A 14,770-nucleotide genomic window follows, 5' to 3' on the forward strand; every position below is an offset into this window, starting at 1 on the left:
TTTGGACTGGAGGAAAACAAACTGGCTTCCTCCTGAGTTTTGGCTCTGTTTAGAGACAGAACTGAGGGTGCCATAGGGCCATACTCTTCTCCGTGGGGGGAAAAATGGCTTTAATAGTGTCTGCTAATGATTCAGTGCTGTTTACATAATAATTGCGGTTCGCTTTTATTAGCTCTCATAATGAGATTGCTTTCTTCCAGTGCAATCGCTTGCTGGTTAGGTTTTACATGCTCCTGCTTTCCAAGCATGGCAGTGGCATGAGGAGGGAGTGCAAGGGCTCTGTGCCTGGCCTGGCCTCCCTTCCCTGGCTCCAGGCATGGAAGAAAGCTCACAACTGCTCACTGGTAAGGAGAGGAGGTGAAGGGGTTTTGTGCTGCTGGGACCCAGGTGGTGGTTTGGAGCATCATCACACTGGTTTGGAGCATCATGGCATCTTGGCAGAGTTGGGTTTAAATCCATTTTGCATGAAGTTCTCTCATCTTCATAGTGAAAACTCTTGGGCTTACCTGTTAGTGAGGGAGGGAATCTACCCAGAGGAAGAAGCCAGGTCTTTTTGTCTCCCAGTTCCACCATATCAGAAGCACTGATCTGCGACAGTCTGTAGCTGCTGCAGCCTAACCTTGATGCCGTACTTGTTTGCATTCCATGTTTGAGGAATTGAGAATGGTGGCAATGCTCCCCTCCTGCAGCACCCAGCCGCTGTGCCAAGGAGCTGCCGTGAGCACCGGGGGATAACACCCACTGCTGAGCTCTTTTAAATTAATAATGTCACTCGGAGAAAAATACAGTCGTGTGAGTGCTACCTTTTTGAGAAGGTAAGGCTGGCTGTTGTTTGGTTTGGTGTTTTATTTTTCCTTTATAACACAGCAGTGGGTGCATGAGGGTTTCAGAGCAGATGAGTGCCGGCAGGCAGGACCCTGACCCTGGCACAGCAATGAGCTGGAGCAGAATGGGTCCCCATGGAGCAGTGTGCTCACCTGGGATGCCATGGGGAGTGGGGGAGTCTGTGTGTGTGGCTTTGCAGATGCAGTCCTGGAGGATGCATGCCCTCTCCCCTTTGGCTGCAAGTGACTTTAGAAATATGCCTCAATGTATTGCCTTTGGTAGATTAAGGTCTCAACTGCTGGAGGGTCCTGAGCAGAGGATGAGTTTACCTTCTTTGCCTTTGCAAAATAAAACACTTCTATGGGAGAGTTGGGAAAGGTGTGACTGCGTTTGGCCATGTGGTTTCTGCTAATTAACTGGAGTTAATTGGGGCTGGTTGGAGAGCTATGGCTTGCTGGGTAGAGGAGGCTGGAAGAGACAGGGCTCAGGGCTGCTCAGCCCTGTTGAATCCTGCCCACCAAGGGGATCGTGGTGCAGGCGCCTCGCAAGTGAAAACTCCACATAACTCAGCCCTCTGCATTATTAAAGGCTTCTTTATACCTCTTCTTGCCATAACTCCAGTGAGAACAGTCAGTCTTTTCAGCAGCCTTCCTTATGGGGAAAGTTCTGTGAGGGGAGCAGCCTGGCTGGAACGATGCTGCTCCAAACCAGCCTTGAAGCTGCTGTTGAAGCAGTCTGGGAGCAGGCAACAGTGCCAGGTGAGCCTGATGCTCCTGTCCAGCCTTGCCAAAACAAGGGCTGTGGGTCCACTTGCTGCCCAACTGGCTCAGTAGGAACCTGAAAAATAGTTGTGGAAAGTAGGGGTTAATTTCTAGGTATCAAAATATGCACAGAAGGTTAAATGACACTTCCTCCTTGTCAATGAATTACGGCTTGAAAATATTTGCATTCTTTCCTGAAAGATTTAGGAATAATTATACAGCACTCAGGGGCAAGGCATTCCCAGATAAACTTAACAACTCTATAATTTGTACTCGAGGCAGGGTTTCCTGTAAATGATAGCTTTGTTTAATTTTACAATACTGCTTCCAAATGTTTGCTGACTGTGAATTGCCAGCTAAACTGGACTTGTGAATCTGGAGGAGTATTTATTTGTTTGTTATTGCAGACAGCAAGAGCTGCTGTGTTGGGCTAAAACTTGGCATCTCCTTTACAAGCTGTAGGCATCTCTCCCCACACAGGTCTGGTGCAGTGGGCAGTTGATGTAGGATGTGAACAGCTTTCCAGCTTCTCTGTACAAAATTCCTGAACTTCTCTAGGATCTCCTCCTGCTCTGTCTTTCTTTTTCTGGGGTTGGGAAAGGACCTCTGCAGTCGCAGTGCACATACTTTATTTCCATTACTCAAAGCTGGAGTCATGCATAGTTACAGCCAAAGACACTTCAGCAGCTCTGGGGATAACAAGATAGCTGACAGACTGGAATGTGGATTTATCAGGGGTAAAAACTGGCAAAATTCCTTATTTCTGGTTCTTCTTTTTAAATAGGCCCTTCATGCTCCTGCTGCAAGAGCCCACCGCATGTTTAACCCCTTGTGTTCTCCCAGCTGAATCGAGGGATGAGCACTGGCACTGACTATGTTTCTTTTGGGATTAGATTGCTTAGTCCCACATAGTTCCTAGGTGTTGTTTTTAAACTGCAAAGCTCTTTAAGAAGTGCTTTCAATGGGTTTTTATTTTAAAGTGCAAGCCTTTGCACCAGATATCTGTCTGAGTGACCATAGAATGTAAATTTTACTGTGTGTTGCCTTTGGACTGGCAGTTCGGGAGACTACTGGGCAGTTAACATAGGCGAATTGTGCCATGAAATCCGCTTTCTTGGATTTGATTCATATTAATTTCTTTCAAAGCAAATCTCTTTATTGGCTTCAGTTTCATTTTGCTGTAGAGCTACTTTTACTGTGCCTTTGCTAGGACCTGGAAATACTTACATTGCTACGAGAAATAGGTCATATTCAGCTCCACGGATTTTCAGTTACAAATATATGTATTAATATTGCAGGACATTAAGCAATTTCTTTTTGGGGAAACAAGTTATGGCAGAAGGAGCACACTTGGAAGTTGAACAGATTAAGTGAAATCCCTCCTTTACAGGAGGGAGGTTCAGAAGACAAGTCAGGCAGTTTATGGAAGGAATTTCAAGTTAAAATTTAACCTTTCCCAGTCTTCTGTGAGCAGTGGTACAGCAAGACCTGCCTGGAGCCAGCCCTGGGCCTGGGGTGAGGGCTCTGACATGGCCGTTTGCAGGGTGGATGGGTTTGGAGCTGGTGGTTGTTCCTGTGGTTGGGAGTCTTGACTGGCTGAGAATGAGGAGAATTTCACTTTTTATTGGAAAAGGAAAGAATTGCTCAAGGATTGCAAAACACTTTGTTTTGGAAGAAATGTCATTGTTTGAAAATAGCACAAGAGCAGGAGGGGAGCTGTCCCTAAGCCTGTGGCAGTCTTGGAAATCTTCTTCTTACCTGGGCGCTCAAGTGAAGCTTCAAGGCTTGGACTTTTGTCCAAGGGTGTCCAGGCTGGAGGACTATACTTCTTCCATTATTGCCTCTTCATTTGGTGGTGTAAGGATGGGGCACTTTATTTTTATTGTTTTTTAGTCTTCTATTTTAAGCAGGATGAGTAGAGTTTAGAAAGGAAAGTAAGTCTTGGCTTTTGGACAGAAACACTGACGGGGTGGTGGCCAGCACTTGGTCTCTCATGGGATAGTTGCTGGCTCCTGGTTTTCTGCCCTTTGTGTCCTTTCTGCTCCCTGCATTTATCTCCTTGGCTGAGCCCCAGGCACGTGGATTTGAACCAGCATGGCCATCACTACTTTGCTGCAGGCCCTTGTCTGGGTGCTGCTTGGCCTGTTTTGTCTTGGTGCATCTCCAGGACAGGTCCATCCCCACAGCGGGAAGCTGCTATGATCACAACAGAGTCATCCACTGGAGACACCCAGCCCACATGGATTTGCCACAGAGTGTAGCCCTCCTCCCAAAGCCTTGTCTCAGCCCTGCCAGGATCTCCACATGTAGCTGGCAGGTTGCTCGGTGCCTCCCTGTTGCAAGGGCTGCCCATTGCTCCTCCAGGCTTTTTTTAGCTGCAAACTTTATTTCACAGAGTATTTTTGTTGACAGAAGGTGCCAGGACACAGCAGTGGCTGTGGGGAGAGAGGGGAGCTCCTCTTCCTGCTTCAGGAAGACTAACACAACCGGTAAATCCATCCCATCCTTCCAGTCAGCCATCCCCTCACAGTGCCAGGGCTGTTCATTTTCCTGCTGGTGGACATTGATGATCCCGCCTGGGAGGTGGATGGCAAAGGTCTTGTTTGCTCTCCCTGCTCCCTCCAAGTGGCTCAGGGCTGTGCTTAAGAAGACAAAACAAACGCCTTTGCTTCCTGCCAGCAAAACCTCAGTGCAATTGTCCCCTGGGGCATTGGGTGCTGTAAGCCCAGTGTGTTGTTTTCCCATCCCACCAAAGCTGTTTGCACAAGCCCAGCTGCTGTTCAAAGCAGGGGATCAGAGTTGGGGTCTACAGGTGGACAGTCTGCACAACACCAGGCTGAGGTGTCTCCCAAACTTGCTTTTTCCAGAATACCTAAGAAAACATGACCCTATGCCGTGTTGTTCCCATGTAGAGCAGCAGTGAGAAGGCACATGCTTACTCTGTTTGGGAGGAGGGTAGGGAATCCAAAAAGCTTTAATTTTCAAAGGTTGAAGTGGCTTCCTGCACTCTCCTGTTGTCATCTGGGATGCTGCTGTGCCTCATGGGAGGCATTTGCTCAGACAAAGGTGACAGCACAAAAGTTGGCTTGAGAATTGTTGCAGAGATGTTGGGATTTATCTGTGCTGTGGTGAGGAGGAGGAGTGCCTGTGTGAAGCTGGCGGCAGATAAGGCTGGTGTTCACAGCTGCGCCAAGGAGGGTGGCAAAGATAGGGCATTCTGCAGAGGGGTAGAAGGAGGAATTTTAAATTTTGTGATATCCTTATCTTAATCCTTTCTCCCCTCTCTTCCACCCTCCTTCTTGCCTCGTCCAGGGTAGGTTACACTACTCAGCCTCGCCTTTTCCACAAACACTGGCAGGCTGGTGGTTCCAGACCTGGGAATACATTGGGAGTCTGTTTCAGCAGCAGGATGGGTTTTTGGACGTAGGTCATGTTGTGCTGGCAGAACACAGTGCAGTGCTTGTGTGAGCTGGGTGGTTTCTGCAACGGATACCTGGCTGTTGGAAAAGTAACACTTGGTAGGAGTAGCAGTCAAGGGCTTAAAAGCACGTTTTTCAGGTCAAAAAATCTTATTTACAAACTCCGCTGTGGTCTTAGCTCTGAGGTGTTTTGTCCAAGGGGAGATACAGCAGGGAGGTGGGAGATGTAGGGGATGGTTCTGAATGTTACAGGCTGTGCTCCTGTGCCATTGCTGCTGCTCCCTGGGTGAAGAGGCAGTGACGTCACTATTGGGTTTTCTGGGCAGATGTCCTGCCCTGTGCTTGGGTTGGGCTCTCTTGCCTCTCCAGGCACCATCCCTTTTTTTTTTCAGGGGGATTGAATCTGGAGCTGTTCCTCTAGCTGGAGGGAGGATTTCCACTGACACCCTCCCTCTGTAAGGTGGCGCAGTTTCAGGGAGTTTCAAAGGTCCTGGGCAAGTTATACCTTGTGTTTTCAGCGTTGGATGTCCCCTGCCTCCTGTTGTGCAGCTTATTTGCCTTTCTCCGTGTTTGCCTTTCTTCAGCCTTGGCCATGTGTGTTTCTGAAGGTTTTTCTTATTTACATGAACAGTTCTCGGAAAGTTCAGCTGAAAAGCAGCTTTTTTTTTTCCTGGGAACAGCCAGGAACCACTAGTGTCTGATCTTTGTGTATAAAGTTGCCTTTCTCTGATTATAAACAGTGGCCCTGGGATGGATGTGCGGTGGACCTGTTTAGATTTAAACCTGACCCACCTCCTCGTTTTCAGTGCTGGCATCCCCTTTGAGCAATATGTTCTTTCCTGCCTTTTGCAGTAATGCATGATGTGAGTTTTTAACCTTTAAATTGTAAAGTCCTATCAAATTGTGGTGTCCTGCTCTAGGCAGCAGTGTATGATTTTGTTTTTAATGATTTTTTTTGCCAATGCAATATCAGATACACATATTGCTCATTAATTTCCCATGTAGCCTTTCTTCTGATGGCCACAGAGAGCCTATTGCATGTCCCAATTAGCCCCTGGGAGCTCTTACCGAGGGAGAGGATGAGCTGGGAAGCACAGATCTGTGCCTTGGTGTAGCATCTGCAGTGGAAGAGCTGCTGCAAGATCAAGCTCTTCTGGCTATCCCTCCCAGAGCCCTTCACCCGAGCTTGTTTCTCCAACCCTGCTTTGCATCAGATTCATGTGAGCTAATTATTTTTGAAACCCCTTTAACTGGTGACTCTTTCTGGTCCAGCTGTTCGTACAACATGAGCAGAACGAAAACCTGGGGCAGAGCAGCATCACCTTTCTTCCCAGGAAGGCAGGCTGGATCAAGGGGTTGACAGCATCCCTGGGGTCATTGATGAAGCAAGAAAGGCCTGTGTGTGGCTGGGTGGGCAAGGCTGGAAAGTGCAGCATTCCAGAAGCTTGCTGCTTTACTGGGTGTTCATAGTGTGCAGTTGTGTACTGAGATGTAGCATGGGTTCCTCAAAATTGAGTGGTGGCTGTGATGCTCAGGAGGAGCATTTCTCGGGTGATGGCAGTGATTCTTCCAGACTCTTGGAAAGCTGCTCTGCAGTGGAGCTGCTTAGCTAGAATATTTTGCTCCAAACTGGCACATTAGGGTGGAAGGGACACTGCCCGTGTCTGGGCTGAGGAGGTCATCCTGGGCTGAGCTAAACTGGGGGGACAACCAGGGAGCTGGAATTTTAGAGTAGCACAAGTACTCTGCCTTTCCTCTGGTGCCAAAACAGTCTCTGTGTTGCTATGAAAATGTCTTGTGGAAAACTTTCCACTTAGAACTGAAGTCTCATTTATGTCTGCCCAGGACCTGCTCTTGGACTGCATTTTATTTTCTAAGCAAATGAGACTTTCTGGTCCTTGAGGCGGTGGAAATAACTGCTCCACCAGCTTGCAGCCCACCCGCCCTCAGGGGCCCGGGAGCCAGTGGGGGTTTTGGCAGAGGAGATGGTTTGTTCAGCAGGAGCAGTGTAGGGCTTGAGTGGGGCAGTGGGCAGTTTGTGAGCCTTCTAAAAACTTGTTTTTTAGGAGACCACAGCTCCCCATATTGCGACCTTCAGAGTACTGCTGTGCTCCCACAGACCCCTCCAGACTGCAGACTACAAACCGAATATGAAATGCTTAATAGGAGCCAAACTGCCTTGCAAAATGTGCGGATGCAAAATTAATTCAAAAAATCTGGCCTTTTGTGTATTTTCTTTCTGGAGTCTCTTAACCTGCTCTAATTTCTTACGTTATTTGCACTGTTAATCTGCTTGGCATGCTCTGCAGGCAGGAGAAGGGCTTATTAGTGTGGGGTTCTACATAGATAAATGTGGTTGTGAAGTACTGTTGATACATGAAAATGTTAGTGGATGCTTAGAGAAGGATCAGCTGTTTTGTGATAGCTCTGTGTGCCAGTTCCCTTGTTCAAATATAGTTATGAAACCCAGTTCTAGCAAAGCATGTTGTTTAAAAAAAAAAAAAAAAAAGCATATTTCTGTGGCTTAAAAAGAAGAAAAATCAAACCCCAAACCACACACGCCCCTCCTTAGTAAAAGTTCTGTGCGCATAGGAAACAAAGGCATCAGCATTTGCTTGTCAGAGCTAATAAAGTTTGCTTGGATCTTAATTTTTCTGCTTGATTTAACAAAGTAATTGAAACTTCCTTTTTGCTGCAAGCCCTTTTTTCCTCTTCTTTTCCCTCTTTTTAAAAAATATTCTTAAAAGAACATCTTTTGGTCAGTGAGTTGATGGAATTTTGCTCAGGAGGCAGGCGCAGTTTGAGTGTACTTTGCAATTGGTCAGTCAAAGCTTATAGGACAAATTACTTGTGTCTGCAAGTCATTCCCCCAAGTTGAAAACCACCTAGACCAAATAAACCTTGAACTACAGGTTTTATAGGAGCTTTTGAGCATGTAAGTGGGGCTTTGGTAATCGCAGTGATCTGATAAAACCTTAAAAACCCGGGTTCCCATAAAGAAAATAGTTCCACTTGAGGTGATAAAAGCCACATCTGGTAAACTTTGCTTGCTACCTCCTGATGACCTGTGGAACAGTAAATAGTCCCCACTATAGAGGAAAGGACAACTATTGGTGCCATACCCTTGTATGGAGGGGATGCACCAAAAAAGAGTTGATTTGTGAGCAAAACCAACAGTGTTTGAAGAAGGAGCCTCTTCTGGGTCATCCTGTAACTCACAATTGATAGATATTCCATGACTACGGTGTCTTACTGCTTGCCTCCCGGCCAGCACAGCACAGGGAGATTCAGAGGTTAGGATAAGGAGGGGCCTGCATAATTGAAAGCAAACAAACAGCTAAGACAAAGAAAGAAACATAAAACAGCAAACCCAAAGCCACAAATAGAAAACAGACTTTCCACATTGATTAGTTCAAATTTGTTTATTTGAAGTCCCAAAAGTTCGCGTTGTCACTCTTTTGAGGTGTCTCTCCAATTTGGCAATATGTTCACCATATGTTTGCAGATCAGTTTTTCACAAGAAAGACTCTGGTTTTTGGTGTGTTGGTGTTTCCTTAAACTTTGAACTGAAAGGAGGGTTGCAAGCTCTAAAGACTATTTTGTAATTGTGACATTCAGGTGCTGCTTTAGAGGTAATTATATTCTTTTAAACTTCTGGTTCATGGAGATTTTCCTTGGGCATGTACTTAGTGCTAAGATGTGCTGGTGACCACTTTTTTCCCAGGTTTAAGAAACAGGTTTAGGAAGACTGATGCACTACTGGCTTTGGAAATCAGTGGAGACGTGAAAAATTCTGGGTTTACTTTTGTTTTTCAGAGCGTTTTGGACGGAGAGGTGCTTCCTATCTTCAGTAACAGATCACAGTGCAGCTGTAATCTATATATATATTATGGATTTGGCTTATACACCCTCAAGTCCCCAGACAGAGGAATTACAGCTCCAGCCTATTAACTGTTTGGCCATTAATGAGTCGGGTCTAAATGCCTTGATTGTGCCTGAGATTTCTAAGCTGAATCTTTGCATAACATTAGCATAGCAAGAATGCCTCCCAAGGACAAACAAGAACTTCCCAGGCCTTCCCATGCCTTTGCAGGAAGGAATAAGTATATTTTGGGTTTACTGATACCCTCTTATGCCTTGGTGCTATCAAAGCCGGTGGAAGCTCCCCGCTGCTCTGGTCGCCTGGTTCTGATGTTCTTTCACATCCAGGCACATTGTTTATCTTTAACTAAGGCTTGGATAAACTTCCAAAATAAATGACTGTAGTAGTCCTACCCGGTCTGCTTTGGCGTAGATTTTGTGGAGTGACTCAAAGGTTATAAATATGAAAGTAGCTAGACTTCAAATGCCGCTTTTGGACCAGGCTTTCAGAGTTGCCTCCTAAAGCAGCAAAGGGGATCCTTTCCTTGAAGAAAATCTTTGTTTTTTCTGCCATTTAAACTCCCGCCCTCCCCATCCCTCTTTTCATCCGCACCCTTTGTTCATGTCTGCCTTCCTGATTAAGAACTAATCAGTGAAGATAGATTAGTCCGGGAGCATTGCAGCCCTTGGGACCCGCTTAGCTCCGGCGGGTCAGGAGCCGGGAGGCACCGCGGGGTCACCGTCACCGCCGCGGAGGAGGCTGGAGGAGGCCGGCTGGGCCGCGCTCCAGTGCACGGAGGAATGCGGTAACAGGATTTAAAGGAAACGTACAGAACTAACGAGGATTAAGGCTAATTGTCCTATCAGGGGCGGCAGGATGTGGCCGTGCGGGGAGCAGCTCTGTTCTGCCAGGGGGAAGGTCTGGTGCTTAGGGCCTTGTTCGTGGAGGGCTCAGGTAGGTTTTGCTTGGTTCAGTTGCTGTGTGGAGAAATGGAATATAGTGGATTGGAAAGGAAAATAAAGTTGAGCTCTCCCTTAAAGACTTCAAGGCGGTTAGAGCAAATATTTCTTTAGTTGGGGGGAAGCGTGCTCCAAATGGCTGCTTCTAGCCGTGCCCCCACTCTGTTTTTGCTGGCTTTGCACAAGGGCTGCTCTGTGCAGGGAGCTGATGTCCCCAGACCGCTCGTCCTGGGGCTTGGCAGGAGGCTCTTGCTGGAGGACTTCGGGTGCCAATGAGTTTGTTTTGAGCAATGGCGTGAATGCTTTTGGAGGAGGAACCTGCCTCGCCTCGTAGGTCAGACTGGTTATCAGGTGTTGCAGAAAGGCTGTGGATATCTCTGAGCTTGAATAAGGGGGGATTTAAGAAGCAAAAGCCCTCAGGGTTGGTCTTCAGTGAGCCAGAGTGTGTGAAATGCTGTCTGGAGACAACCATCCATCGTCAAGTGGTACTAGAGGGCAGCCAGACCAAAAAGAGTTATTCCCATTGTATTTCTTCACTTTGGGGAATATCTGTCCTTGCCTGGCAGAAAGTGAAGTTTGCTAGCATCCCAGCCAGAGGATGGAGAGATAATGCCATTCAAAGCTGTGGGACCCTCTGGGCAAACCCCTGTTTATTTGCCTTGTGTCAAGGGGGGTTATCAGAGTGGCGTCTGCTGGATAGGGTCTGGATGCACCAGGGACCTGTGATTCTCAGCAAGAATGGATGGACAAGTTGCCCAAGCAAACTTGTTCTTCCTTGGGCCTTGGTGTTCCTGATAGAAGCAGTCCAAAGCTCAGTTTTCTCTCCTGTACAGAGGTGCCTTGGGTGACACTGGGGGTATGCAGAGACAGGGGAGGTGCCTGGTTTCTCAACTGTTAGATTACAGCTGGACTTTGCCACACCTGAACCCTTAAAGCTTGTCACCTTTTAATTTATACTTCCAATTACTACAAGTCCTAAGTCCTGACCCCAAAACCCCCAAGCAATCAATACTTTTGCAAATAGAGAAGATAGGGTATTTCTCCTTGCTGTGGAGCTTGGGATCACTTTTGCTCCCTCCCTGAGTGGGGTTCCTGGGATCAGTGGGTGCTGCAGTGTGGGTGGCTGGTGGCATGCAGGACACTATGAGGAAGGAGATAAGGATTTGTTGCTCTGGTCCGAAGTCCAGGCTACCTGTGTTGTTGGGAAGAGAGCCCTTCCATTGGCAGCTGCGTGGGACAAGGAACTTACATGGCTTTTACTATCAAAGCAAGGGGAATAAAAGCTGTCCTCCTGTCCATGTCACTTAGGACTTTTTGGGTGGCCTTGACTGGTCCTGGCTCTTTGCTGAACCTCTGTATCCAGCTTACTCTTCTCCCTGCCCAAAGGCAGGGTGAAGGAGTGTGTCCTTATAAATGGAAAACATTGCCCTGCTACTTCCCAGATATTTGTGTGTTTATTAATACACTGCCCTTCAATACAGTTGTTTGCAGTTGGTCTTGCATTTTTGTTTGGGTTTGTTTGTTTGTTTCTTGGGTTTTTTTTTCTCTTCTCTTCTATGTAAAGTTGGTCTCAGAATTGCAGCAGGTTCCGCAGTGACTATTTGGGATCCTGCAATAGCAAATTAATCTTTCTGGAAGTTAATTAACATCTCTCTTGTGCTCCAGTTTGTAGATTAGATTGTTGTTTGTATAAAGCCTGGGATATTTTTAAAATTTTATTTTAAGTCCAAAACAGGAAATTGTGGCTGAATTCCACAAGCTTTGTTTCTTATTTGAGGAATTAAAAACAGCTTTAGGTTTTGGGATTTCTTAAAAAATTTTTGTTTGGGTCGCAGCTGCCAGTTAGCATGCCCTTAGTGCTCTTACTGCTGTAGAACTCATGGAAGTGGTAGCTCTGCTTTGTGTCGTGGTGCATGTGTGGTTTTGCTTGTGCAAGCAGGAAATCTTCACTTCTGTTGAGCCCCTGTGTAGCTGGTAACATCAGAAAGGGAAGATATTCAGGGGGTTTGGCTATACAGCCACAATTCCAGTACCTTGGGACAGTGGTGCTTGCCTTAAAATGTGCCAATGCCACCAGCTGGGACAGCAGTGGCTTCTCATGGTAGTGCAGCTCTCAGCTGAGGAGACTATCTTACTGAGTGCATCCACAAAACCGTGAAGGTCTTACATCCTTCTGAGCTTCTTTTACTTTGGAGGTATTTTTCCAGATCAAGCATGATTCTCAGAATCACAAGGGTCATCTGCTGCCAGATCTGGGACTTGCCAGTGTATGACCAGTCTGCTGGCACAAATAGGTGAACCTGGGTGCATCTCACAAGAACCTACTGTGTGGCTCTGAAATGTGTTTTTGTGCATTGACACTGGAATCAACTGTGCTTGAAAAGGAAAAAATTACTGGAAAAGTGGTTGCCAGCAGCATATTTCTGCTTTTTCCTGCCTGCCCACATGTGGTGCCACCCTGCACTGGTGTGAGCATCCCTGGAGGTGCTTGGTGGAGGGTCTGGGGCATGCAGAGGGAGAGAAGCCAAAAATGGAGGGAGAAAATGTTAAGGAGGAAAAATATTCCAATTTAAATTACATTGGTTGTGATGGAATCAGTTTTCGTCAAAGGCTGCTTTTTTCTGGCAAACAGCCAAAAGCTTTAGGGAAAAAAAAATACAAACAGGCAGGGTTTTTTGGCTTTGTTTTGCCTTCTTAAAGGAGAATTTGAGGAAAAAAAAGGAGAAGTCTTACAACGTAAGTAACTGTCTCCCAGCCACATCTCTTTTATTTGCTCGTCCTTGTGCCCGAGGTTTCAGTAATTGTGTGTATTTGCTGTTCCAAATGGATTTTCTTCCCTGCCACCCCTTTTGCTCCCTTTAATTGTATTAAATTATACTTGGTGAGGTTTTTTGGATTACCCTGGTAAAATCTGCTGGCCCATCTCAGTTGAATTTTGAAGTGTAATTGCTGGCTGTATGCAACTTCTTTTTCCTGTGACTTTTACCCTTAGGTAAAGGTTAAGAGTTACTGACTGCAGGTATGGAGCTTTTTACCTGTTCTTTGGTAGCTGATAGAGGGGCTCAGTCATCCTGAGGGTGGGTTGGTCTATTATCCAACCTCCTCACTAGAGAAGTGAGAAGAAACAACAACAGTTTTCAGCATACCTTGACCCTTGTATAACACCACTCACTTAGTGCGTATAGGCAGAGACATGTTATGAAAACTATTTCATGCCTGAAGAATTTAGTGGTAATAAAGAAAATTTGCATTTCCTAAGTTCTCACTCAGAGATACCAAGGAGGATTTTTTGTTTTTGTTTTTTTTTAATTAAGAATCGACTCTTGGTTTTTGTTGAAGATTTCTGTCTTAGCTAGAGCCAGGGAGAATCCTGTAGTTAGCCAGAGTTATTTCCTTTTCAGATTTGCTTAAATAACAAGTTTAATTATGTAATGTTTAATATTCTTTTTCCCCCTTGCCTTATTTGTATATTCAGGTCTTTGTGTGGTTTCTCTCTCTTTTGATGTTTGCAGAAATGTATTATCTTCATCTGTCTGGTTTGTGCTTGGTGTGCCACTAATTGACTCAATATCCTGTTTGTTGGCATGAAAGCAGGCTCTATTATGGCATATTTTTCCAGGGTGTAAAACCTTGCAGTATTTGGGCCACCCTGTCTGGTAGGAAATTGTTGGCTGTGCTATGGAAATGAAGCAGTGATGGTATTTTTCCTCAGGTAAGCTGAGTTTTATCTTTTAATGAACTCTTTAAACCTTGCTGAAGGCAAGATCCTGCATCCTGCTTGCTTAGACATCACCTGCAAAGGGCAGAGTCCCTGTGCAGTTTCTGGGTTTGGTCCTTGGGGTCTTCCCACCTGAACCTCTCCATTGCCCCAACCTCAATTTGAGAGCTGGGCAGGAGGGGATCTCAGTTGATCAGTGATGCTTCTCTGGGCTGCTGTGGTGAGCAGAGATACATCCTCAACTTTTGTTTGGGGCTGAAGGGCTCGGTTAGGAGTGTGGGAAGGGCTGTCCTGGTCTATCTCTGCCCAGGAGGGATGTCCCAAAATCACTCTGGTTGACCTCAGCAGACAGCGTTTACCTAGATTTGGTCCTTCGGGGACTGGCTCTGTCATCAGGTCCAGGATGAGCTTTGCAGTGTTTATTTGAACCTGGGTGGGTGGATGCAAGAGCCCTCTTTATGTCCTAAGCTGCTCTTTCCAGTAGAAAATTAAGTTTCCTAATGTGCATTTGGCTTAATGTACACACATGGATATAAATCTCTCTTGTTCTCTGCACTCCCTGACCCTCTTGGCAGTAAATTTGGGAACCCAAAGCTGTCAGCAAAGCAAAATGGAAAAATAGAAGCCAGACAGACCTCGGTTGTATACAATATTTTAAGTAACTGTAGGTACACACTATGGAAATAATTAGGATTATTTGTTGTGTTGAAGGGAGGTATGTCACTGAGGTATTGTGTGCACTGCCATTCCCATGCCTGCAAGATGGATTAGCAGCTGAGTTAACAGATGCAGTAAAGCTCAACTGAAAATAGTTCACTGTTCTTAAGTGTAGGTGAAAGGGCTTTGGTTTGGGTATCAAAGAGTGTATTTTGACTGCTTGACAAGTTTGCAAAAAAACCCCAAAATCATTTCACTATTACAAGCTTTCTCTGTGGGTCTGGGAAATTTTTTTGTGCCATTAGAGTAATCAGCAGAAAACTGAAATACATGTTGATTAATAACCTAAGTGGAAGTGCAGGGGAAACAAGTGGCTTTAACATTAATAAGGCAAATAAACCGTTTATATAAAATGGTTGCTAATTGGGTGGGATGTTAAATATGCTGCATGTTGGCACATGGTGCCAAACTGTGGTACTTCTATAACCCTACCAGTCAGCTTTGGGAGCTGACTACATGCTGAAGATGTCTTCTGGTCCTGTGTTGTTGGAAAAAGGGTTCAGGTGGGG

General features: G+C 45.9%; 1 protein-coding gene across 2 annotated transcripts in view; it reads left to right on the top strand.

Moving 5' to 3' along the window:
* The window catches only part of GPC4 (glypican 4), a 66,466-nt gene that overhangs the window by 9,656 nt on the left and 42,040 nt on the right, over positions 1–14,770 (top strand). Inside the window, exon 1 of one of the 2 annotated variants that reach the window (XM_063421750.1) lies at positions 9,801–9,821. The exons of the other annotated variant lie outside the window; for it this stretch is intronic. The gene's annotated coding sequence lies outside the window, so the exon portion shown is untranslated. Of the gene's footprint in view, positions 1–9,800; positions 9,822–14,770 lie in introns of those variants that run through there. 2 annotated transcript variants of the gene reach the window in all.

Source organism: Prinia subflava, chromosome Z, assembly GCF_021018805.1.
Source record: "Prinia subflava isolate CZ2003 ecotype Zambia chromosome Z, Cam_Psub_1.2, whole genome shotgun sequence".
NCBI classification, from domain to species: domain Eukaryota; kingdom Metazoa; phylum Chordata; class Aves; order Passeriformes; family Cisticolidae; genus Prinia; species Prinia subflava.